The sequence below is a fragment of the Biomphalaria glabrata genome, chromosome 7 (assembly GCF_947242115.1).
Source record: "Biomphalaria glabrata chromosome 7, xgBioGlab47.1, whole genome shotgun sequence".
Lineage (NCBI taxonomy): Eukaryota > Metazoa > Mollusca > Gastropoda > Planorbidae > Biomphalaria > Biomphalaria glabrata.
In genome coordinates, this window is record NC_074717.1 from 12797614 (window position 1) to 12822282 (window position 24669).

The 24669-nt window shown below is 40.1% G+C and overlaps 1 protein-coding gene across 1 annotated transcript in view; it reads left to right on the plus strand.

The window, feature by feature from the left end:
- The first annotated feature begins 643 nt into the window (after positions 1–643).
- LOC106052312 (cyclic nucleotide-gated cation channel beta-1-like) overlaps positions 644–24669 on the plus strand; it is a 205236-nt gene continuing 181210 nt past the window's right edge. Inside the window, exon 1 of the mRNA XM_056034769.1 lies at positions 644–915. The gene's annotated coding sequence lies outside the window, so the exon portion shown is untranslated. The remainder of the gene's footprint in view (positions 916–24669) is intronic.

Consider the following 24669-nt stretch of genomic DNA (forward strand, 5'->3'; position numbering starts at 1 on the left):
GGCGTGGTGCTATTGATTGCTTGGTCACCATGACAACATTCGCGCGACGCAACGCCATTCCCCCTTTCGCATGGCCCAATCCCCCCCCCCTCCAACCGCCTCCTTTCCCGCAATCCTTTACCCATAACATTTTTTTTTTGTTTCGGTGTCTAGTTTTTCACTGGAACGTTTCCTTGGTCACCGCGAGATGGTCCCGCGCTGTTTCTCCGCAATGTGCCCGCCTCGCCCCCCTCCCTCGATGGTGTGTGAACGTGTGGCGCAAAGCGCAGATTCCTTAATGAGGCCCATCAAGTGACCTGAAGGCATCGTGTCTTGCTTGGCTTGGCCTACCTGGATATGATTTACCTCAATGTGTGCGTCACGTGAATTCGATGCTTCCGCGCTGTTTCGGAATTGAAGCAAACTTAAACTACACAAAACAGGAATACGGAAGTTAGTCCACGAACTATTTGCTTCTCGGATACCACCCCAAGTGTGTTGTTTATACTTTCAATAGGAATCAATGGCATTGCGATTTTAGATAATTTTCTTCTAATATTTTATTTTATCTGCCAGTCAATCTATTCTAAAGGACTTGCAAGATTTGATTATCCGAGAGAAGTTTAGCTGGCATGATTAACAGTAATGATTATGGATATAAATATATGTCAGTATATAAATACTTCATTTAAAGGTGTTCGACTTTGTTCAGATTTTTTAAATTCAAAATACGTTTGAAAATTGATGAAGTGATTTTTTGGGGGGGGTTCATCTCGATCATTCTAGATCATCCTATGCTCTTTTGTTTTAATATATCGCGTGGATTGAACATAGGTGTGAGAGTTTTGTGTGTTTCTTTGTTTTCTTGCTGGATATAAATTTCATCACTTCAGGTGTAACTTTAACATCCACAGCAACGTTTGATGAAACAACAAGGTAAGTAAATTAAACACAGGGGTTCACTTGGTTAGACAGAAGGCTTCAGTAATGATTCACGCACAGATCTTCCATCTCCTCTCTAAAAGGCATCGGATTTAATTGGGTTAAAAGAAAGTTTTAGAAAATATTACGACGTCTGCCACTGGCTACACTCACAGTTCGATCCACTTTTAAAAAAAAAATAATTCTAGTTGAAAAAAATGGATAAATGTGAAGATTTATTTGTTAAACATTCTACAATCAGAAAATATTTCAATTTTTGTTTCTTGATATTTGCTTTTTGAATGACTAATTAACACAATTAACGTGTAGTCAATCAGAGTATTTGACATGAAACTTCGATATTTCTGGAAACATCCTACGATACATTGTAGTTCAAGAGAATATTAAAGATTGTTCAAGATCTTAACGGAGCGTACCACGGTTTATCTGACATTCAACATCCATATTGACTGGTTAGCCTCCACAGCCAACAGTAAAATCACCGCAATAAAATCTTCATATCATATAGATTACTTTCTTGCAAATGATGGTCCATATAGCTTTTTTTTTTTTACTTATATATAAACCAGTGTGCACCAATGTATTGTAACTCCGCTTCCGCGCCGACACTGATTGTGCGCATCAGAGCACCGTTCAACAAGAGTAGGAGACATGTTTGATTCTACAGGAAGGACTGTTGTAGATCCGGCAGAAGGGATCTGAAAGTTATGGGAGTCTGAGCTGTCTGGGACTAAGAGTCGTCTTTCGTTGCTACCAGTGAACTGTATTGAGGACCTGGGGTGACACTGGGAAGTGTGTCTGTGGTCTATACTAGTTTTTAGGTAGAGAAGGACTTGTAGAATTTAAAACAAGACTCCGTGTGACTTGAAAGCTGAAGTCCATGTCTCACGGTGTATTTTATAACTGTAAATAAATACATCGTCTATTGTTACCTCTTTTCGTTGAGTACTTACCTCAGATGGACTACCCAGTATTTTATAAACCGGAAGTTGTTCGCAACTCTCGCGTTTTTCTGTTGTATACGTTTTGTACATGTCTTCAGAACTGAACTACGACCTAGCGAGACAAAGTTCAACTTCAGAAGGCAGTGTATGGTAGCCAGTAGGGTTTGACCATCATGACTATAGTCAAGAACGCATACCACGTGACAGTTTTGTCCTCCTGAATATAACATGTCTTAACACGGACTTTGTGCTTTTTTTGTTACTATATACAGATTTATTGAAGCCATTCAAGCCATATTATCAACACTGAGGACAGTGATACGGACTTTCTCATTTGAAGTTTTTTAGCTTTTGATTTTCCGCGTTCCGTTCATAGTGCAAATCTATTAAACCCGTTTCTTAGCGAGCACCTAAGAGGTAAATGGAACCTGTGTACGAATTCTCATGCAAATCTCTTCAGCGGTTCCAGAGATCTCTTGATAGATGAATGAATTAGTGGTATTTGGCAAATATATATAAGATTTGATTTAATCTTCTTGGCGAAATTCATGCTTCGTGTAGTGTCGCCTATCCGCTTCGCGAATTCAAAGTGTCATTTGTGACGAATATGTCGTATTTGACTGTATGTTAAAGATATATTATTATGTTGAATAAAAAAAAATACTTATTTTCATTCCAAAAGCGCCTAAAAATAATTTAATCCAGAATTTAACAGAATTGTCTGAAAGACACTTAATGAGGAAAACGAATGTCACGTAAGCCGAGACTCTCTATGGGACAGATTGTCTGTAATACATCAGGGCTAATGTATCATTATGACATGGATAGCGGCTTCTATTGCGTTCATGCACTCAAGAGTATTGGATTGATTGAGCATTAGTGTGAAGATTTGATTTTCTTTCCCAAATGAACCAGATGCAATACTTCACGGGTGTTGTTTTCCGATGTGCGTCAAAAACAATTATTAAAATATTCTTGTCAACAGAGAACTAAACTAAAATATTCTTGGGATTTCATTGTCAACAGAGAACTAAACTAAAATATTCTTGGGATTTCATTGTCAACAGAGAACTAAACTAAAATATTCTTGGGATTTCATTGTCAACAGAGAACTAAACTAAAATATTCTTGGGATTTCTTTGTCAACAGAGAACTAAACTAAAATATTCTTGGGATTTCTTTGTCAACAGAGAACTAAACGACAAATAAAAGCAAGATATAGAAAAATGAATACTTTTAAAAACAAAGCTTATTTAAAGGAATGAAATGCTAATTACTGCAATTAATCTGAAAACTACAGGGCTTAGCTCCCTTCCGCTATATATAAAAAAATGAATTAATGAATATTAAATGATTAATTAGTTCATTAATTTTTGGATTGATTCGTATGTTGTCATCGACTAACAATAATTATGAAAAAATCAACCTGATCCGAGAATGAAAAGTAGGAGAAAAAATGTGTCAAAATGTAATAAGGGGATTAAATCCATATATACAGCCACATCTCTCAAGGGTAGCATTTATTGCCTTTAATTTGATATCAATTTTTAAATTTTTTTTTTATTGATTTTTGTCTTGATCAGAGAATGAGAAATGGGAGAAAAAAACATGCTGAAACTTTTTACCAGACAGACAGACAGACAGAGAAAGTGAATTAATATAAGCTTTGTAAAAAAAAATATCTAGAAGATTTTTAAAAAAGGCACGTGTCCTCCGGTCCTGGAAAAAAAAAGAAATTATTGCGCAAAAAACATTCTTTCCATGTGTTAAAAACTGCTTGCTTTAATTTACTTGCATTTGTTGTTGGGGAGTCTTAAACGACACTCTAGAGTGAGAAATATGTTTTTGATTGGGGATTTAGACACCAAACGTTTATCACAGTAATCCGGTCTTTGTTTACGCTTTGTTTGTTTTCTTTAAGATCCAATTTACATTCTTTTAGCAATGACATTATGTAAGAGAGAAACACAAAAAGAAAAAGCGATTTAAAGAAATGTGCTGGCCATGTAATGAAACTCAACGAAAAGCGTACAAAAATGAGAAGAGGATGATTGAAATTATTTATAAACACACACACACACACACACACACAATAGAGGGGTGCGGACCGCACCTGGGGACACATAAGAGGAGTAAAAATATGTTTTAACGGACATGTTTTCCAAAAATTTAGCATTATGTAAACATTCGAGCAATTGCACATTTAATAATAAATAATTTGCTTAGAATTGTCCAATGCTAAGTTTATTTTGATAAACTTAATGATAAGTTTATTTTGATAAACTTAATGATAAGTTTATTTTGATAAACTTAATGATAAGTTTATTTTGATAAACTTAATGATAAGTTTATTTTGATAAACTTATTTTGATAAATTTACTTTGATAAGTTTACTTAAAAAGTTTACTTTGATAAGGTGTTATTGTGGGTAGTTGGTCTAACAATTAACCTAACGCACCAAGTTATGTGAACCGTACGACGCCTCTGAGCACAAGAAAGATTGGACTTTTTTTTTCTGCATTCAGAAATGGATGGGTTAAATCAAATGTAGACCCATGTCACCTAGGCAGCTACATTTTGTGTTCAAGAATTTTTAAATGGAACCTTGTGCTCTATCACTCGACCAGGTTGACTATATGAAGCGCTATAAAAAATCTATTTTTAATAACATTCTTCTTAATATAACAGACTCTCAAAATTTTTTTTTACGTATTTTCGATAGCATGACTATTAATCAAGTTGATAATGAAAAGAAAATGGAAGTCCAGATTCACACTAGGAGAGTGAATCTCTCATCAAATATAACTGTTGGTCACGAAAGCAATTACTTTCAGAAGTCACTTGTTCGTGTGGGCAGTGGACTTGGAGTCTCAAGTAACCGGAGACTGAAATGAAGTAGGATAATAGCGTGTTTGTTCTTCGTCTTAGACCTTGAGCACTTGGACAATACAGACTTTGATCTCTCTCGTCTTCTCCTCGTAGTCTTCAGCCTTTTTCTGGTTAGTGCTATAAGTTTCATGGTATCATGTACTCTAGCGTTATAAATTTGATTCCTACATATGGGACATTAGTACAGTTGAAGTTGAAGCTACCACGTTAAGTGCTTGTTATAGATTTGGTACCATTATGTTGACAAGTGTTATATGAATCATTAGTCCATGTCGGGCATTGTCATAGAGGTTTAGTATTATCTGATAGGCAATTGTTACTTAGCTGTCTGGGGTATGTTATGATAGTTTGAATGTATTGTTTATTTGTTGTAACTTTGGTATGAAAGAGTTATATCCCTTTAATTGTGTACTCTCTGGTTATGAATGTGAATAGTCTCTATGTGATGCAAACTGAATGTTTGTTTTCCTTGTATATGACAGAGAATATGTTAGTCAGTGTGTGGTCTTTGTTTCCAGTCTAGGAATGTTGGCTAACAGACCGCTTCTGCTAACAAGGTCAAAAGCCTTGGTCAAATCAATAAATGCTATGAAGAGGGGCTGCTTTTGTTCTCTGTTCTTCTCCTGTAGCTGCCGCAAAAGAGAAAATCAAATCTGTTGTAGATCTACCTGCCCATAAGCCACACAGCGACTCTGGATAAACACTTTCTGCCAAGATCTGTAATCGCTTTAGTAATACTCTAGCAAAAACCCTTTCCAACTATGCTGAGCAGTACAATTCCTCTATAATTGTTACAATCAGAGAGGTAAACCTTTATTTTTAGCGGCCCCCGAAAGGGGAAAAGACGCTATTAGTTTTGTGTGAAATGTCTGTCCGTCTGTCCGTCTGTCCGTCCGTCCCGTTTAGATCTCGTAAACTAGAAGAGATATTGAAAATTCGACTTCACAATATTTTAGACCATTCAAAGTTCTGATGCAACGGCTACTTTTTTTTTTTTTTCCTGAAAGCGAAAATTCTAATTTTTAAAATTAATTATGCAAGCAGTTTTTTTTATTAGAAAAAGCTAATTAGTATGCATTATATGTTAGACCTAATTTAAGACGAATAGTAGTCTTATAAACATTACTTTCATGAACTTTTTTTTTTTTTTTTTTTTTTTTTTTTTTTTTTGAGGATTCGAATATGAGATTGAGCCTTTTCAAAACAATTAACTTATTTAGTTCGAACCGAGGGTCCCGGGTTCGAATCCTGGTGAAGACTGGGATTTTCAACTTCTGAGTCTACCCAGCTCTAATGGGTACCTGACATTAGTTGGGGAAAAGCAAAGGCGGTTGGTCTTTGTGCTGGCTACATGACACCCTCGTTAACCGTAGGCCACAAAAACAGATGAACTTTACATCATCTGCCCTATAGACCACAAACTAGTTAGGCCAGGTTCACATCTAACTTAACATTCACTTTCACGTATCCTTTGATCTGCGGGACGGTTGGGGCACTACACAAGATCTGTTAACCTTCTTTCTCCATTCTTAATTCTCATTCGTCTTTGATATAATTTCATTCGGATTTTCTTTCTGAAAATATTGAAGCCTACCTGGGTGGACCACTGGTCGTGCGGTTTGCGCGCTGGACTGTTGTTTGGATTTATCGACGATCGAAGATTCAAACCCTGCCTGCTCCCATCCCCCGTCGTCCTGCGGGAGGTTTGGACTAGGAAGTAAACTATCTTCAACTCTGAAGGATTATCCGAATTATGTAAAACATTTTATATCGGGGGCCGATTTTGAGTTTGTGTTTCCACACAAACTGTCTTTTGTAACCTTGTTATAAATTGTAACTATGTTGGAGTCTTTCAATTCCTGTGGGACCATTCCTTGTTCCCAGCACAAGCTTAGCAGTTCGTGGAGTGGCTTGATTAGGGCATGTTTTCCAGCCTGAATTACTTCAGCAGGAATGCCATTTTCTGTGGGTGCTTTCCCGTGTGCAAGCATGCTCCCTTACTGAGGGCGTTTCGTCTAATTCCCTCAAAACTGGAAGTCTGTTTGCTGTATTAGAGAGAATCGGCTGTCCAAATAAGTTAAGGAATCTAGTGTCAGCTTTTAACGAAAATATGCAGGGTGTGACGAAACGCGTCCCTTCTCAATACAGAACTGACCAGTGCGGAACTAACCCCCCCCCCCCTCTTAACCACTAGTTAGCATTGTATAGCCCCTTTTACACTAAACTGACCAGGGTAGAACACAAACAATCCATTACACCAAGGTTAGATCCAACCCCCAAATTATAGGCCATAAACACACATCCCAAGTTACACCCAGACGCCGAAACAAACGTACGCAGCCGTTCAGTTCAGGAACATTAAAATTGAAAGTCACGCCCCAAACGCCGAAACAAAAGCACGCAACCGTAAAGTCCAGGGACATTAAATTTTGGTGTCCGCGTACATCCCTTTGAGTCGACGCTTCTAACGCCCAGGGCTATTCAAATCGTTCTCGTCCGCTGTACCATCGAGCGATGGTCCAGCCTGATAATTGTCGAATGGTTCCGCTTTCATCCTCCTTCGTCCCCCCCCCCCCGGGTCGCGGGTTAAAGAAGTCAGGTGAATGAGCCCCAAATGAAAAGATTGGTCCAATTTAACAATTCTAAACTCAAAAGACTCGCTGGCCATTGGATCGTCACTACTCTTAACATACCGTTCGGTAACCTATAAAAGCCGGAGACGAAAGTTTCAGGTTAATGCCATTCTAGATCAGAATCACTGAGAAGTCAGAAGACTCTCAAGTCGACGATTCATTTGGGAACTTGTGTAAGGCAAAGCGGGTGAGTTGGAAAAACTTTATCATTATATTTAGTGTGTCTCCGCCTGTAACATTTATGTTCACGTATCATTATCATGTTAACACTTGTTTGCTTCCAAATATTACATTTGTAAATCTCTATGAATATATGTTCCTTAATAACTCGTCAACGTTGACTGTATTCCCAACGGTGGACATCCACCTTACAATTTAGTTAATCATAATATTTATTTATGCATTTGTTATTTATTCATATCCATATTCATCTGGACCTACTCGCGTCTAGATCATGTCTTACCTGTGCATATGTACCTGTATATGTGCACATATATATACATTATGATTATGCTTGTTTTGGTTATGCACATACTGTGCTGTTACCATGCATCCTTAGGCCCGAGAATCAGTCTCGCATGCCTACCCCACTATTTTCGGCCTGTATAATTATGTGCCCTTTTCTACCCCCCCCCCTTTTTTTCTTCTTGTCACAGTCCTCTGGTCACGAGTGACCGCGGACTTGTTTACCTGTGGGTCAATGAGGTCACAGGGGCTACAACCCTGTAATATGGTCCCCCTGTTTCCCTCCTCATTCATGCCCCTGCCTTGTACATTTATATTTGTATTTGTATTATTATTATTGTATTATTTGTACAGCAATTATTACTAGACCTAGTAAAATGTTGTTGACAAGTATCTTAGTTAGCCTGAGGGAGACGCTCCTATCAAGGATGCGCCCCTCGCCAACCAGCCCGTATGGTTTAATAATTCAGGCTCCTCTCATGTCTCATTTCATAGCCTCCTACACCAGGGCTGGCGTGTTTTGTTGCCTGAAGGCAGACCTCAGCAGCTCTCCACACATTCCCGTTGAGGGTGAGTCACTCATCACCCTCAAACCGAACCGAAGGCATTCCAGGCTGACGTCCCAGGACCGGTCTGCAACTACCGCAGGAGTAAGCCCACCGCGTGGCATCCTCATATTCCTCACACTAGCGCCTGCCTACCTGCAGGGCACCAACAACTGGCTAAAACACAACGGAGCTTCAACTTACCCCACCCCGAAGGAGAACCTTGCATAGCAGATAAGTGAGAGACAGCCGAATAAGCAAACCATACACGAATCTTTATGAGCAATATCCCAGTGATGATATTATCTTAAACGTTATCATAAATCTTCCTGTACATCCCCCCCCCTCACTCACTGATTGTATTTCCTCTCAATTAATCTTTATTAAATATTTGTTCTTTTACGAAATCATTAAGCTTTACGTTTTGCTTGTGCCTGTCTATGTGCCTATATAATACCAACAAAATATTTACCACGTTGTGGCTCTAAGACTTTACCCCTAGGAGTCGCAGGCCATCGTCCCCATCGGGAAGTGCAAACGGACCGATCGGCGGACTTATTCCACCACAACGGGGGTAAACTGTGACGCCTAGTCCGGGATCACAAAACCCTAACTCATTCAGCATAGGCACAAGGCAATAAGCAGAACGTTCACAAATTTCCACCCACTAGACCCTATAAATATATATTGATAACATAGAACTACATATTGCTCAGTATGGTTTGATTATGTCAATGCTGTATAGTATATTATATTAACTATATACTTGTTGTATCATATTTAGATAATAACACAGGTGAAGACATAATTAAATAAATATTCAGTTAGCCTCCTCACCCGCTTCAGCTTCTGAGCATACTTCCCCATCACTTCTATCCCACAAACATGGCTGAAGGCACTAGATCAAAAGCCGAATCAGCTAAATCTATCAAAATTCGCGAGCTCAACGAGCTAGCAGACCAAATAGGTATCAGACCTGATGATCGACCAACGTTCGTCCTGGCTAAGTTCGAGGAGTGGGAAAATAGAGAGAGGGAAAAAGAAAAAATAGATAGAGAGAGGGAAAAAGAAAAAATAGATAGAGAGAGGGAAAAGGAAGCTCACGCGTTCCGTATGAAAGAAAAGGAAATAGAGTTAGAAAAATTAAAAGCTAACGACGAATCCCGCATCACAATTGCTGCCGATCAAAACTCCCCTAATTGTCAAACCCCTCACTTCAACTTAGAACCTTTCGATGAAACCAAAGAAAGTATAGAGACTTTCTTAGAAAGATTTCAAAACGTGGCTACCAACAACCAGCTACCAATTGGCAAATGGTCATTTAGAGTGTCACAAGCTCTGCGGGGTAAGGCCTACGAGGTGTATGCTAAGCTCCCCTCATCTAGTCAAAACGACTACTCAGCGCTCAAGAACGCACTGCTAGTCCAGTTCGACTTGACCGCCAGCTCCTACCACAAGAAGTTTAGGAACTCTCGCCTCGAAAGGCGCGAGATGTATTCCAGTCTCTTTACTAGACTAGAGAAATACTTAGATAAATGGTTATCCTTAAGTCCCTTCACTCAAAATTATGAAGGCCTAAAAGACCTTATCCTGGTAGAACAGCTCCGCGAATGTATGACCCCTGACCTTCGCATCTTCATAGATGAAAGCGGTGTCACAACACCACAAGAAATAGTCAGTTACTCTGATAGATTTCTAGCAGCCCACAGGGAGCAGAAAACTAAAACATCAGACCAAAGCCCATCGATAGCGAAGGTAGATAAGCAGCCCGACCCTCCAAGTAGCAGCAATAACAATAACAACAAACAAACACGCCAGCCCAACAACCAAGCACCCCGCCACCCCATTCCTCCCAACCCGCCGAGGCAGCAAAAGAAATGGTGTAGCTTCCATAACTCTCCTACCCATGACTCCAGCGAGTGTCATAATAGAAGCCGCCCTTACTCAGCCCAACCACTGATGGTGGTAACACAAGCAACTCCCGTCCTAAACTCATCACCGAGTAACCATCCCCCTACGGTCGAAAAGGTATTAGTGAACGGAATATCCTCTAATTGTCTATACGATTCCGGGTGTTCCTTTTCGGCAATCGTCAGGAAATCATTGGTAAAGCCCCGCTACATTAGCAACAAATGGGTCACCATACAAGGCGCAGACTTGAACTCTCCCCCATTCACCCTTCCGATCGCCCGAATAAAGGTGAGATCTAGATATGTCAACGGTAGGATAGAGGCGGCCGTCATGGACAATCCATGCTTTGACCTAACGCTTGGTGATAAATACGTGTTCCTGGGAACTCCTACAGGCCCAAGGTTCACTACCTCAGAGGTCACTCCGGTGAACCCCAATACAAATAACCCCTCGGTCCCTGAAACGGACCACATCAGCGCATTCCCTGTGATTACTGGAGCCCAGGCTCCACAGGATGGCGCAAGGGAAACCCTTAACTCTCTCCGCAGAGGATACAAGGAATCCCCACGAAGCTATTTATCGTCTGCAAAGATTTTCGTTCCCGTGAAAAGGGATAAGTCGAAAATCCATAGGCGCCCAATAGCTCGCAAACCGGGCCTCCCACAGCACCATTCGGGCGGGGAGGGAGGCACACGAAGTCACGCGGCCCAGTCCCAGCGCTTCGGCCCTCAAACCCAGCAAACTGGCCAACACAACTCTCAGGACTCTAAACAGAGTCGAGGAGTAACGGCCGAGAAACCCATCTGCATTTCTATCACGAAGAACGCTGACTCTGGCGGCGCGCCTGTTGTTACGCAGGTCGCCAACCTCAACGCTATCGCCATCGAGCGAAGCACTCCCTCTGCCAGCGCACCCATCAATGCACAGGGCACTGGCACTGCCACCATCGTCCTTTCGCAGGACACTGGCATCGACAGCGTAATGGACATCGCATCCAGCGCCACAATGATTGCACCTGATATAGTGCGAGGCATCAAACCCCTTGGTGCCGCCTTCAACTCACGGTCCACCGAAACCCACCCCAGGCAACTCATCACGAGAAGCGCTTGTACAAACGGTTATGAGACAAGACAATGTCTCCCCCTCGAGCCGCCTGGTAAGGTATCTCTGTTCCCCACTTTACACATTTCTGCACCCCTCCTCAACGCCGAGGGCCTAAAACCGCATCCGCCCTTAAGCCACATAGATGAGCTACCCTCTAACTACGCTGAGGTCATTCTAAGTGAAAGCGACCCGCCACCCAGCCGACTATCCAACTTGCAAGTTAGCTCGGCTAATAAACGAGAAGACCGCAAAATATGTCTAAAGTTTCTATGTCTAGTAGTCTCGTTGATGTTTCTTGCGCAATACTACTGGTTCAACCCTAAAGCATCACAAGGGCCCTCACACGATGGTTCAACTCTCCATGTGCTTCCCAAACCAGTACTGGTGGCAACACTTATGCTCACTACATTCCTGCTAGGCTATCTGTCTGATAGAATAGGGTGGCCACACTTTTGCAGCCGGCGTAAGGTATTTCTCACCACGCCTAAGTTCTCGAAGGGCCTTCCGCAGCTTCAACACAATGAAAACAAGCTGAACACCCAGTCCCGGCTACTACTATTTAGCCACTCTCTTGCCCGTAATGGCAGTCACAAAGAGGGAGTAACTCCCGCCTTCCTTGGTTGGTGCACCAGTGTATCTGCCAATACATCAACCCCAGATCCTGTGGTGGAGTTTGATGTCCACCATAGCATCCCAGCTCACGCTGGACTTGATGACGTGATCAATGAATGCACGCTCCTACGTAGGGGCCCCGCTTGTCCCTCTATCATCTAGGCAACCTCTCACAGGTCAGTTCAGAATTTCGAAATTAATAATGCCTTTACAATGCATTATCTTTGGCGGAGGGGTGTGTGACGAAACGCGTCCCTTCTCAATACAGAACTGACCAGTGCGGAACTAACCCCCCCCCTCTTAACCACTAGTTAGCATTGTATAGCCCCTTTTACACTAAACTGACCAGGGTAGAACACAAACAATCCATTACACCAAGGTTAGATCCAACCCCCAAATTATAGGCCATAAACACACATCCCAAGTTACACCCAGACGCCGAAACAAACGTACGCAGCCGTTCAGTTCAGGAACATTAAAATTGAAAGTCACGCCCCAAACGCCGAAACAAAAGCACGCAACCGTAAAGTCCAGGGACATTAAATTTTGGTGTCCGCGTACATCCCTTTGAGTCGACGCTTCTAACGCCCAGGGCTATTCAAATCGTTCTCGTCCGCTGTACCATCGAGCGATGGTCCAGCCTGATAATTGTCGAATGGTTCCGCTTTCATCCTCCTTCGTCCCCCCCCCCCCCCCCGGGTCGCGGGTTAAAGAAGTCAGGTGAATGAGCCCCAAATGAAAAGATTGGTCCAATTTAACAATTCTAAACTCAAAAGACTCGCTGGCCATTGGATCGTCACTACTCTTAACATACCGTTCGGTAACCTATAAAAGCCGGAGACGAAAGTTTCAGGTTAATGCCATTCTAGATCAGAATCACTGAGAAGTCAGAAGACTCTCAAGTCGACGATTCATTTGGGAACTTGTGTAAGGCAAAGCGGGTGAGTTGGAAAAACTTTATCATTATATTTAGTGTGTCTCCGCCTGTAACATTTATGTTCACGTATCATTATCATGTTAACACTTGTTTGCTTCCAAATATTACATTTGTAAATCTCTATGAATATATGTTCCTTAATAACTCGTCAACGTTGACTGTATTCCCAACGGTGGACATCCACCTTACAATTTAGTTAATCATAATATTTATTTATGCATTTGTTATTTATTCATATCCATATTCATCTGGACCTACTCGCGTCTAGATCATGTCTTACCTGTGCATATGTACCTGTATATGTGCACATATATATACATTATGATTATGCTTGTTTTGGTTATGCACATACTGTGCTGTTACCATGCATCCTTAGGCCCGAGAATCAGTCTCGCATGCCTACCCCACTATTTTCGGCCTGTATAATTATGTGCCCTTTTCTACCCCCCCCCTTTTTTTCTTCTTGTCACAGTCCTCTGGTCACGAGTGACCGCGGACTTGTTTACCTGTGGGTCAATGAGGTCACAGGGGCTACAACCCTGTAATATGGTCCCCCTGTTTCCCTCCTCATTCATGCCCCTGCCTTGTACATTTATATTTGTATTTGTATTATTATTATTGTATTATTTGTACAGCAATTATTACTAGACCTAGTAAAATGTTGTTGACAAGTATCTTAGTTAGCCTGAGGGAGACGCTCCTATCAAGGATGCGCCCCTCGCCAACCAGCCCGTATGGTTTAATAATTCAGGCTCCTCTCATGTCTCATTTCATAGCCTCCTACACCAGGGCTGGCGTGTTTTGTTGCCTGAAGGCAGACCTCAGCAGCTCTCCACACATTCCCGTTGAGGGTGAGTCACTCATCACCCTCAAACCGAACCGAAGGCATTCCAGGCTGACGTCCCAGGACCGGTCTGCAACTACCGCAGGAGTAAGCCCACCGCGTGGCATCCTCATATTCCTCACACTAGCGCCTGCCTACCTGCAGGGCACCAACAACTGGCTAAAACACAACGGAGCTTCAACTTACCCCACCCCGAAGGAGAACCTTGCATAGCAGATAAGTGAGAGACAGCCGAATAAGCAAACCATACACGAATCTTTATGAGCAATATCCCAGTGATGATATTATCTTAAACGTTATCATAAATCTTCCTGTACATCCCCCCCCCTCACTCACTGATTGTATTTCCTCTCAATTAATCTTTATTAAATATTTGTTCTTTTACGAAATCATTAAGCTTTACGTTTTGCTTGTGCCTGTCTATGTGCCTATATAATACCAACAAAATATTTACCACGTTGTGGCTCTAAGACTTTACCCCTAGGAGTCGCAGGCCATCGTCCCCATCGGGAAGTGCAAACGGACCGATCGGCGGACTTATTCCACCACAACGGGGGTAAACTGCTTTTAACGAAAATATGCAGGGCACTGTACAGTTTGAAAGTTCTTACTCCAGGTCATTCTCCATCAAGAGCGGTGTAAAAACAAGGATGTGTACTGGCTCCAATACTATTTGGCAACTTCTTCTCAGTCGTACTAACCAGTGCTTTTAAATCCCTGGAAGACGGAATATATATCCATAGCAAATCCGATGGAAGGCTCTTTAACCTGCCACGTCTTAAAGCCAAAACGAAAAGACGTATCTTGATTAGGGAGATGATGTTCGCCGATGACGCGGCACTCGTATCTCACAAAGAGGTCTACAGAAGCTAATGAATGCCTTGGCAGCTGCTTGTCAAGAATTTAGCCTTACAGTAAGTCTCTCCAAGACCTAAATCCTGGCACAAGACGTCGCAGAAATACCTGTGATACATATTGGGAACAACACCCTTTCAGTGGTGCAGGAATTTACCTACTTGGGTTCAATAATTGTCAGTAACCTAGATTTAAACGTCGAGTTGACAAAAAGAATAGGAAAAGCAAAAATTCACCAATTAGTTAATTACAATTGGTTATTAATTATTTTGTTTTGGTATCGAACAAGGGAAAGAAATTGCACTTGACTGAAAAGTGAAATAAACAAATTTCTAGAATTGACAATTTACTGGCACACAATTATTTACATTTTAAACTATTTACCGTAAAAAATTATGTATATTAAGCCACAGATAAAGTATTCATTTATAAATCAATGAAGCGATTAAGATATTCATTTCGATTTCATCAAAGCAATATTAGGACAACTAAACGATTCTAAACTGTAATCTTTGACAACCCAAATATCAAGCACTTAAAACACCACTAGGTACCCAAGAGCCCTACGTACTCAAGACTCCATGTACTAAAGTAAACTAGGTACTCGATAACACTTTGTTCTCAAAAACTGGTACTCAAGATACTGGTACTCAGGACACTGGATACTCAAAATACTGGTACTCAAGACACTGGGCACCCTCTACTTGCCCTTCTAGGTATCACAAGATCTCGGTCAATGACATCCTGTCTCAACGGGAAATGGGGCTCATTCTCTTTCCTGATGAATATCCAATATAGCTCATCTAGTCGTCCATCAAGCCTGTCGTAGAGACAACTGACCAACGCTGACCGCTGGCGATGGCAACTTTAACCTCATCAGGAGCCTCTTCGATTTGACTCGTTCATTTAGTCATTTGTTGTAACGCGTATCTTCCACCCAGACGCCTTTAGGGCGCTAACAATATCACAGCGACATTCCACCCAGACGCCGCTAGGGCGCTAACAATATCACAGTGACATTCCTTTGTTCTTTTTTACTTTTAAATGTTCTTTTCAATATGAAACGGTGATTTGATCTAAATTCCCTCCGTAACCTTGAAGAGGTCGGTTGCTTGACTGTGTGGTTAGTGCTTCAGGCTGTAGTCACAGTGGTCACAAGGTAGCAACCCTGTTAGTCGTGAATTTCAGCAGTTCTTCAAGACGTCTGTCGGTCCTAAAATCTTCAATTGTAAAGAAATGTCTTAGTCTTATCTTATTTATCTACTAACTTTTTTTCTTTTTTTTTCTCACTCCCATTCTCTTTCTTTCTTTCTCTTATCCGCTCCTTCTTTTTTCCCCTCTTCTTTCTCTCTTTCTTTTTCCTTTTTTAATCTCTATTTTTCTCTTATTTGCTCTTCCTCTCTTTTTTCCTTTTTCTCTCTCTTTACTCTCTTTTTCTCTATTATAATTGCTACCTGTCCCTTTTTCTTACCTTTTTCTCTTTTTATCCCTCTTCCATCTCCTTCTCTTTTCTCTCTTTTCTTTCTTTTTTTTCTGTCTTTTTCTCATACATACTCTCACTGTCACAGGGCACTCTGACACAATGAGAGAAAGAGAACGAGAGAGAAAGAGAGAGGGAGAGAAAGAAAGAGAGACAGAGAAAGAAAGAGAGACAGAGAGAGAGAAAGAAAGAGAGAGAAAGAGAGAGAAAAAGAGAAAGAGAAAGAGAGAGAAAAAGAGAGAGAGAAAGAGAGAGAGAAAGAGAGAGAAAGAAAGAGAGAGAGAGAGAAAGAGAGAGAGAAAGAAAGAGAGAGAAAGAAAGAGAGAGAGAAGGAGAGAAAGGAGGGAAGAAGGGGGTGAGAAAATGAGTACTAGAGACTCACTGATGAGTTCTCCACAAATCTGGAAGAAAAAAAAATCGACCAATGACGTGATTCGTGAAACAGGTGTCAGGGGAGATCACCTATCAAGAGGTACCCAATCAAATTCTCCCAGTCTGAATTGTCGTCCAGAATCTTTTCTTTTCCACCAAGTTGTGCAGTCATTTCTGATTTCACGCATGATCCGTAAGTCCTCAATTTTATTTATAGAACAAAGCTTATATTAAGTCACTCCCTCTGTCTGTCTGTCTGGGTGGAATCTTTAACACGTTATTTCTCCCAGTCACATTTTCCGATCAAGTTGAAAATTTGCACAATTATTTATTGGCAATGGCAACACATAAATCAATCAGAAAATTAGTCATAATTAATTATTTTTGTTTTATAAAGGTAAGGGAAGATAACTTTAAAAAAAACTTGTTTCTATGTGAAATCAAAGAAAAAAAAGACCTTTTTTCAAATCTGACTTATTTGATATTCACAACCAATGACTGTTGGAATGAATGAATTAATGTATTTTTTGAACGACTTTACTGAGAGAAGGACATTTCTCGTCGTGAACAACTAAGTCGGACCCACCGGGTTAGAACCTACATTTTTTTTTTGTTCATTTAAAATGTACGACACATGGCTGCATCATCTAATGACAAAAAGAGAGTAAGTCCGATGTCCGATGCAACCACTCTTCTAATCATCTAATGACAAAAAGAGAGTAAGTCCGATGTCCGATGCAACCACTCTTCTAATCATCTAATGACAAAAAGAGAGTAAGTCCGATGTCCGATGCAACCACTCTTCTAATCATCTAATGACAAAAAGAGAGTAAGTCCGATGTCCGATGCAACCACTCTTCTAATCATCTAATGACAAAAAGAGAGTAAGTCCGATGTCCGATGCAACCACTCTTCTAATCATCTAATGACAAAAAGAGAGTAAGTCCGATGTCCGATGCAACCACTCTTCTAATCATCTAATGCATCGATGCCCAGGTTACTGCCCACGAGCCATATGCGGCCCTTAAATCACTGTGCTGCCCATTTAAAACCTTTGACCACAATGCAAGTGATCGGAATGAAACAAGGAAGAAAACTCTTGAATCGGCCTGCGACACACGCTTGGTAAATATATCTGTTTTCCGGCCCACAAAGGTTGGGCATCGGTGCTCCACGGTTTAATGTACGGGCTGATGTTTCGGGAGTACAGATAGCCCTGCGTCATAGGCCAGATATAGCCCGCGGGCTGTAGTTTGGGCATGTCTGGCCTAATCAATGTGAATGATTATATTTGACACATTAGCAATTAGTTAACCGTTAATCTCAGAAAAAAAAATTCTATTATAATTCATTTAGTTCAAAACAGATTTGTTGTACATTATAGTTTCAGTTGCATGTTCTGTAAAATGTTATATTTTTTTTTTTTTTTTTTTTAATCATCTGAATAGGGTGGAGATAGGTTAACATGAAAAGAAAGAAGGGTACTTCTGGGTACTTTGAAGCCAATAGGTCGAGAAAAACTGCCCCACACACTAGATACAGAAGATTCAAACAAAACTAGCGACTATTTCTCTCTCTCTCTCTCTCTCCCTATTTCTCTCAGGTTCTCTCTTTTAATCTCACTTTCTTTCTTTCCGTCTCTCCCTCTCCCTTTCTTTCTCTCCATCTCTCTCCCTAAGTTCCCCAGTCAGACTTTTTATCAGCAGCTAGCCACGCCTGCCAGAATTCTGCTCCAGACAAAACTTGATTTCCACTGTAGACACGTCAGTTGAAAATACATGAACATGTCAAATGTCCAGTTCTCTCAGCGCTATTCCATCAACGACAAACATTAACAAGAATATCTATGCGATAGACAAAGCCATCTAACACCAATGATGTTGTCAACAATTTGAAAGGAGTTGTGTTTGATGTAAAAAATGTATTCCATAATAAATAGAAAATAATAAATTAATATAAAAATACTTTTAAAAACATAGCAAAGCTTCTATTAAGCATACTTGTATCAATTAGTTTGGATCAGTCATGATATTAAATTTGTAATAGATCTAGACTAACACAAAAAAAGCATTTATAAAAAAAAGGGGGAAACGACTTGAATTCGAACTCATGCCTCAAGCCTCCTCAAGCCGACATGATAACCACTCCGCTAGTGAAATTCTGATGAACATAGAACATTGTATAGTTATCTATTGTTTCTATGGTCTTGTCGTATTTCATGTTTGTGTTTACTAAGACGACGACCTATAAAGGGGACTAATTTAGCGTATAGCACTACTTCAGTCAAGTACAATTTCTTTTCTTTGTCCGAGACACCTAACAAAATAATTAATTACCAATAGCTAATTAACAAATTGGTTTAATTTTTCTTATTGATTTTTGTGTTGTCAGGTAAAAGAAATAATCGTGCAAATGCTCAGCTTGATCCGAGATTGGGTGTGGAAGAAATCACGTGATACAAAATGTTTACAAGACAGACAGGCGGAGTGAGTTGATATTAGCTTTATAAAAAAAGTGCTAATTCTGTAGATTTTTTTCATAAAGATTCCATAAAGAGCTGTGGGGACATTGAGAGATAGACCCTTCAACAAACACTTCCGTTCGAGTCTTATTGCAAGATCAAGACACATTGATCTACAAACGGTTCCCCCCTGATGTGATGAGACTTGAGGCTGAACCTCCCGAGGAAGTCATTCGTATTCCTACAATGCACCGCCACTTATCCATAAGAGCGCCATCACTAAAGCATGCGACATGCACAGGGCGCGGCGTGGCCAATGGTTCACAGTCTATAGAGCCTTTCTTTCTTAGTATGTTATATATACGAAGTACACAGGAGGTTTCGCTGCACATAGAATCGTGTGTTGAATATTTCTTGGTATTTTCCTCAGTTAAATCTGATGATCCAATAGAAGACAGAGATCGTGTTTATAGGAAGAAATACTTAACGAAACAAAAATTCTATACATAAATATTATAAAAAGATAAAACACACGAGATAATGAAATGTTAATATCTTCCATTGTATTTATATTCTTAAATAAGCTTCTCCGATAAACAGGAAAGAACCCGAATCCTTTATTCCTTTCCTATTTTTAGTTCTATTAGATAATTAATGTTGTACCGTGAAATAAAACATGTTTTTTATGGTTAATACAATTAAACAACATTGACCTTGACATTTATTATAAACAAGCTACCTCCGTATATGATTGTAATAGAAAAATATTCTCACTTCCCAATGACAGTACACAATAAACAAGAGAAATATTTAAAAATACTACAGGAATCATTGAACGTTGTGACTATAAGAATGGGTGGATTGCATCGTTGTTAGTGATTGCCCTTTACTATTGACCAGTACAGCAAATATTTCGTTTGTAGATTTCAATACAACAGAGTTGTTAGTAGAATTTAAATTTAAAAAAATATGGACCTAGGTATTCAGCTAGACTTGATCTTTAGTAGAGAAAGTGAAAACTGCTCACTTAGCCAAGGGAAACAAGGGATACCATTCACATCTGCTCAAAGATCTTTATAACTGTATATTTTGTTTCCTCCCTCTCATTATTTCAAAATGTTGCTTTCTACTGGAAGAATGAAAGTATAAAAAGTATAAATGAGAAACATTAAATTGATTATTAATCTGGACATATGTCACACATATCATAGAGGTTCATTTAGTTAAGTTACATTGCTTAATGTATCTAGAGCGCTTAGTGGATATAAAACAGGCCAAAAAACTAATGTAAAATGACCTTGTGTAAAATGACCTACTGGTTTGTCTTTTAAAAAAATGCAACACTTCGTCTAAAATCAACAAACCCTCGATTTTCTTGCTTGTGTATTGCTTACTTGCCCTTGTTGAAAACTTTTCATAGATTTTATTGATCTGTTAGAGATGTTGTGGGCTAATAACATGTCTGTATCTAACATCCATCAGAGGCATTTTTTTAAAACAATAAAACATAGGTGAGAATTTAAAAGAGGGTCGGACCTAGGCCGCAGTGGGCCTCGCACTTTCATAGGCCACGCGCTAATTCTAGGCGTAAATGATTAAATTAAACATTATAACTTATAACAGGGTTCCTGCAGCCTCCTGATTTTAAAGGAACTCCTGGAAATCTCCAGAGCATTTTTTACTCCATGTGCATGACAAAACTACAATCTTGTGGTAGCAGACATGGTCAAAATATGCCCTGATGTGTTCACCTTTTTTGGAACTATACAACGCGAGTACACTATCTTTTCAGCATTTGCAAGAGATGTTAGAGGGTGAATAAGCATGCTTCCAATCTGTCTGTAAAACCTCTGTATAAAACACGTTGGGAATGTAGAATAGATAGTGTCAAAGCATTTCGTTATCAATTGCCTGAAATGTGTGACTAATTAATTAGCTGAAGAGACTAATGATGCGATAATTAAGAGTGAAGTAGAAACACTGTACGAATTATTGAAACAGTACAAAGTCTTAGCGTCACTTCTGTTATGGCATGGCGTTCTCTTCCAAGTCAACTTTATGGGTAAAGACCTGCAAGGTGAAACAGTAGATGTGATCATCAGAGGGCTGCAATGGATTCGTATTTAGTAAAAAAAAATTAATAAAATGAAAAGACGAATTTATTTTCTAATACAAAATATTAATTTTTACTTATTATCCTTATACCTACCCAGACTAGGCCCCGCCCAATCTGTTTCTCATAAGGCCTCTCAATTGTTAGGGCCGGCTCAGTTCAAAAGGTAGGTGTTTTGAAAAAGGAAAAGGGGGCGGTTGCTAGATCTTGAACAGGCTGAGCTTTAGAACTACTTAAGTGCGTTGTTTTCTTCTTTTAGGCATTAAGGGAGAATTATGAAAGGTTCAATATCGTGAAAGTATAAAAAAAATATGTCATTCATCTGGGACGCTGTACAGGGTGATTCAGAAAGAATACGCCAAAACCATTGCGCTATATTTCAAAGAAAAAACAAGTGATCCCTAGCAGGTCACAAGTGTTGTATATACCGTACCTTCAAGTTTTTATTTTTCATGCTTAAAAGTGCTCAATGTGACCACCGCTGGCGGCACGGACAATATCAAACCGATAAGAAAATTCCTCCCAAATGTGCTTCAGGATATCCCCGTCCATTGTGTTGATTTCAGCTGTTATTTCATCTTTTATGTTATTGATATTTATTGGCAACGGCGGAACAAAACCTCTGACTTTAACATACCCTCACTGGAAAAAAGTCGCTGTACTGTAACAATGGCTTTTTTTTTTTTCGCAAACTCAAGTACACAAAATGGTTTCTGCTGAGGAGTCGCCATTTTGAGGGTAAATAAAAAAGGGATTTGGAGTTAATAAGTTGAAATTGACACCCAGTTAAAGAAGGAGAACTCCTGTATCAAATGACCACAAATTCACTCCATTACAATGATTTCGAAATTAATAAATGCGTAATGACTTTGGCGCATGGGCGTAGCCAGGGGGGGGGGGGGGGTTTGGGGTTCACCCCCCCCCCCGACAAACCCCCCCCCCCCGAAATGAAATACCCCCCCCCGGGGGGGGGGAATCGGAATTTAGTGATTGATTTTTTGCTTTGATTTTGTTTATTTTAGGTGAGATTTTAATACTAAACCATCACTTGCCCCAGCACAACCAAAGGGGTTTTGAGTTTAAAACCCCCTACCGGGGGGGGGGTCGAGTTTTAAAAACCCCTTTCAGGGGGGGGGGGTTCGAGTTTAAAACACCTACCAGAGGGGTTCGAGTTTACTGGTTTTTTTGCAGTTAACTCCCCCTCTTCTATAAAACAAAAAAAAAATGCAAACGAAAATCCCCTATTTCCAAGAGCACAGTTAAGAAAGATTTTGATTTTAAAACCCCCTCTAAAATTTACGATAAACCCCATCTTCAACATAAAAAAAAAACTAATTACGCACTCAAAATGTTATGAGCGTAGCTAAATGGCTTTTGACTCAGTTTTGAGTTTAAATCCCACTTCAGCGGGGTTTGAAGGTAAAAAAATACCTCTTTAATATTAAAAACAAAGCAAATTATACACTCAAAATGTTATGAGTGTTGTCAAAGGGGTTTTGAGTTTAAACTCCCCTCCAGTGAAGTTTGAAGCTTAAAAGTACCTCTTCAATATAAATAAAAGCAAATTACTCACTCTTAAATCTATGAGCGTAGCCAAAGGGGTTTTGAGTTTAAATCCCCCGCCAGGGGGGTTTGAGGCTAAAAAATACATCTTCAGTGTAAGAAAAAAAGCAAATTACGCACTCAAAATACTATGAGCGTTGCCAAAAGGGGTTTTGAGTTTAAACCCCCATTCAGAGGGGTTTGATGTTAAAATAACCTCTTCAATATTAAAAAAAAAAGCAAATTACACGCTAAAATTATTTGAGCGTAGCCAATCCAATCGGGGGTTTTGAGTTTCAACCCCTCTTCTACAGATGGCTTTTTTAAAAGTTTAAAACCCCTCCAGATGGTTTTGAGTTTAAGATCCCCCTACAGAGCATTTTGAGGTGGAAAATCCCCAACAGATTATTTTGACGATAAAACTTCTCTTTTCGATATAAAATCTAAAGCAAACTACAGTCACTTAATTCCAAGAGCGTATTCAAGAGAGGTTACACATTTTTACCAGTGGCAGGGCTCCTTTAATAAACTGCAGTGAATAGTCATCTGCCGAAATTGAAAAACACTAAATGTGGCTCAACAAAGATGGCTAAGACAGATTTTAGGAGTCAGTTATAGAGATCGGGTCTAAATCAAGGAAATTCTATGCCGAACTGGTAGTCGACCCCTTAGTAAGATTGTGAGAGAGCGACGCATGAGGTTTGCGGGAAATGTTCTCCGACAAAATGAATTACGCACAAGAAGAGTTGCAATGATATCCTAGTACAACTTGACGCAACTCATTCATGGAGGTCCTCGGAGCAGGTGGGAAGAGGCTTCAAACATTACCAGTGACAGATTTTTATGGAAACTGCTTGATGGCTAATGCTCCGAACGGCGTGGGAGGGTCTAAGTCAGTAAGAATAGCACATTAGGTTTTTGAAATAAAACTTTTTAATAGCAGGAAAATGCAGTGTAGATACCTCAGAATATGCATTTTGTTGGCTTTCAATACCAGAAATAGTGCTTGGCTTCGCCCCGCGATGGGGAGCTCCTAGCGCTCCCACAGACCCCTTTGTTAGTAATGTCGGGGAGTCTACAATTTTATGGAAACAGCTTGACGGCAAATGCGCCGAACGACGCGGGAGGATCTAAGTCAGTAAGAATAGCACATTAGGATTTTAAAATAGAAATTTTTAATAGCAGGAAAATGCACTGTAGATACCTCAGAATATTCATTTTGTTGGCTTTCAATATCAGAAATAGTGCTTGGCGGCTGGGCTTCGCCCCGCGCTGGGGGAGCTCCTAGCGCTCCCCCAGACCCCATTGCTACTAATGGCTGGGAATCTACAATTTTTCCACTAACTCATGGAAGAACCTATTCTGGGGCACATTAATTGTCTTCCGAAAGAATGAAGGGTCAGAATGTAATAAAGATTATGTAGGCACACACACATAAATACATATAAAAACACATTTTCGCGGGGGGGTGGAGAAAAAAATCCACCCTCCAAACCCCCCCCCCCCCCCGAAAAAAAATTCTGGCTACGCCCATGCTTTGGCGCATTCTGTAAATAAACAGTATTTACATCAGAACTCTACAATTAAATCTAATATAGAATGGTCTGTCATTCGGTTGTCTCAATGGTGCTGGTTTCATGCCCTGCCCGCTCCCATCCCACGTCGTCCTGCTGAAGGTTTGGACTAGGAAGTAAATTATCTTCAACTCTGAAGGAACATCCGAAACATGGAAAACATTTTACAAACATTTTATTTACATAATTTTATGCATAGATTTTTTTCTTCCCTATTGGCGTGTTTTCACTTGCATATGTTTGTCTCCTTTTCAAATGTTTTCACTTGCACATGTTTGTCGCCTTTTCTAATGTTTTCTAGGCAAAATTTTAAAAATTAAAACTCAATAGGACGTCCTAGCGGTGTGTTGAAGTCGATACAAGTGTGTAAACGGTCCAGTGTATCGAAAAATTTAACTGAATAGATTTCAGCTTCAGCCCGAATTCCAGCCAAGCTTAGAGAATGGTTCGAGTAGATAATGAATTAA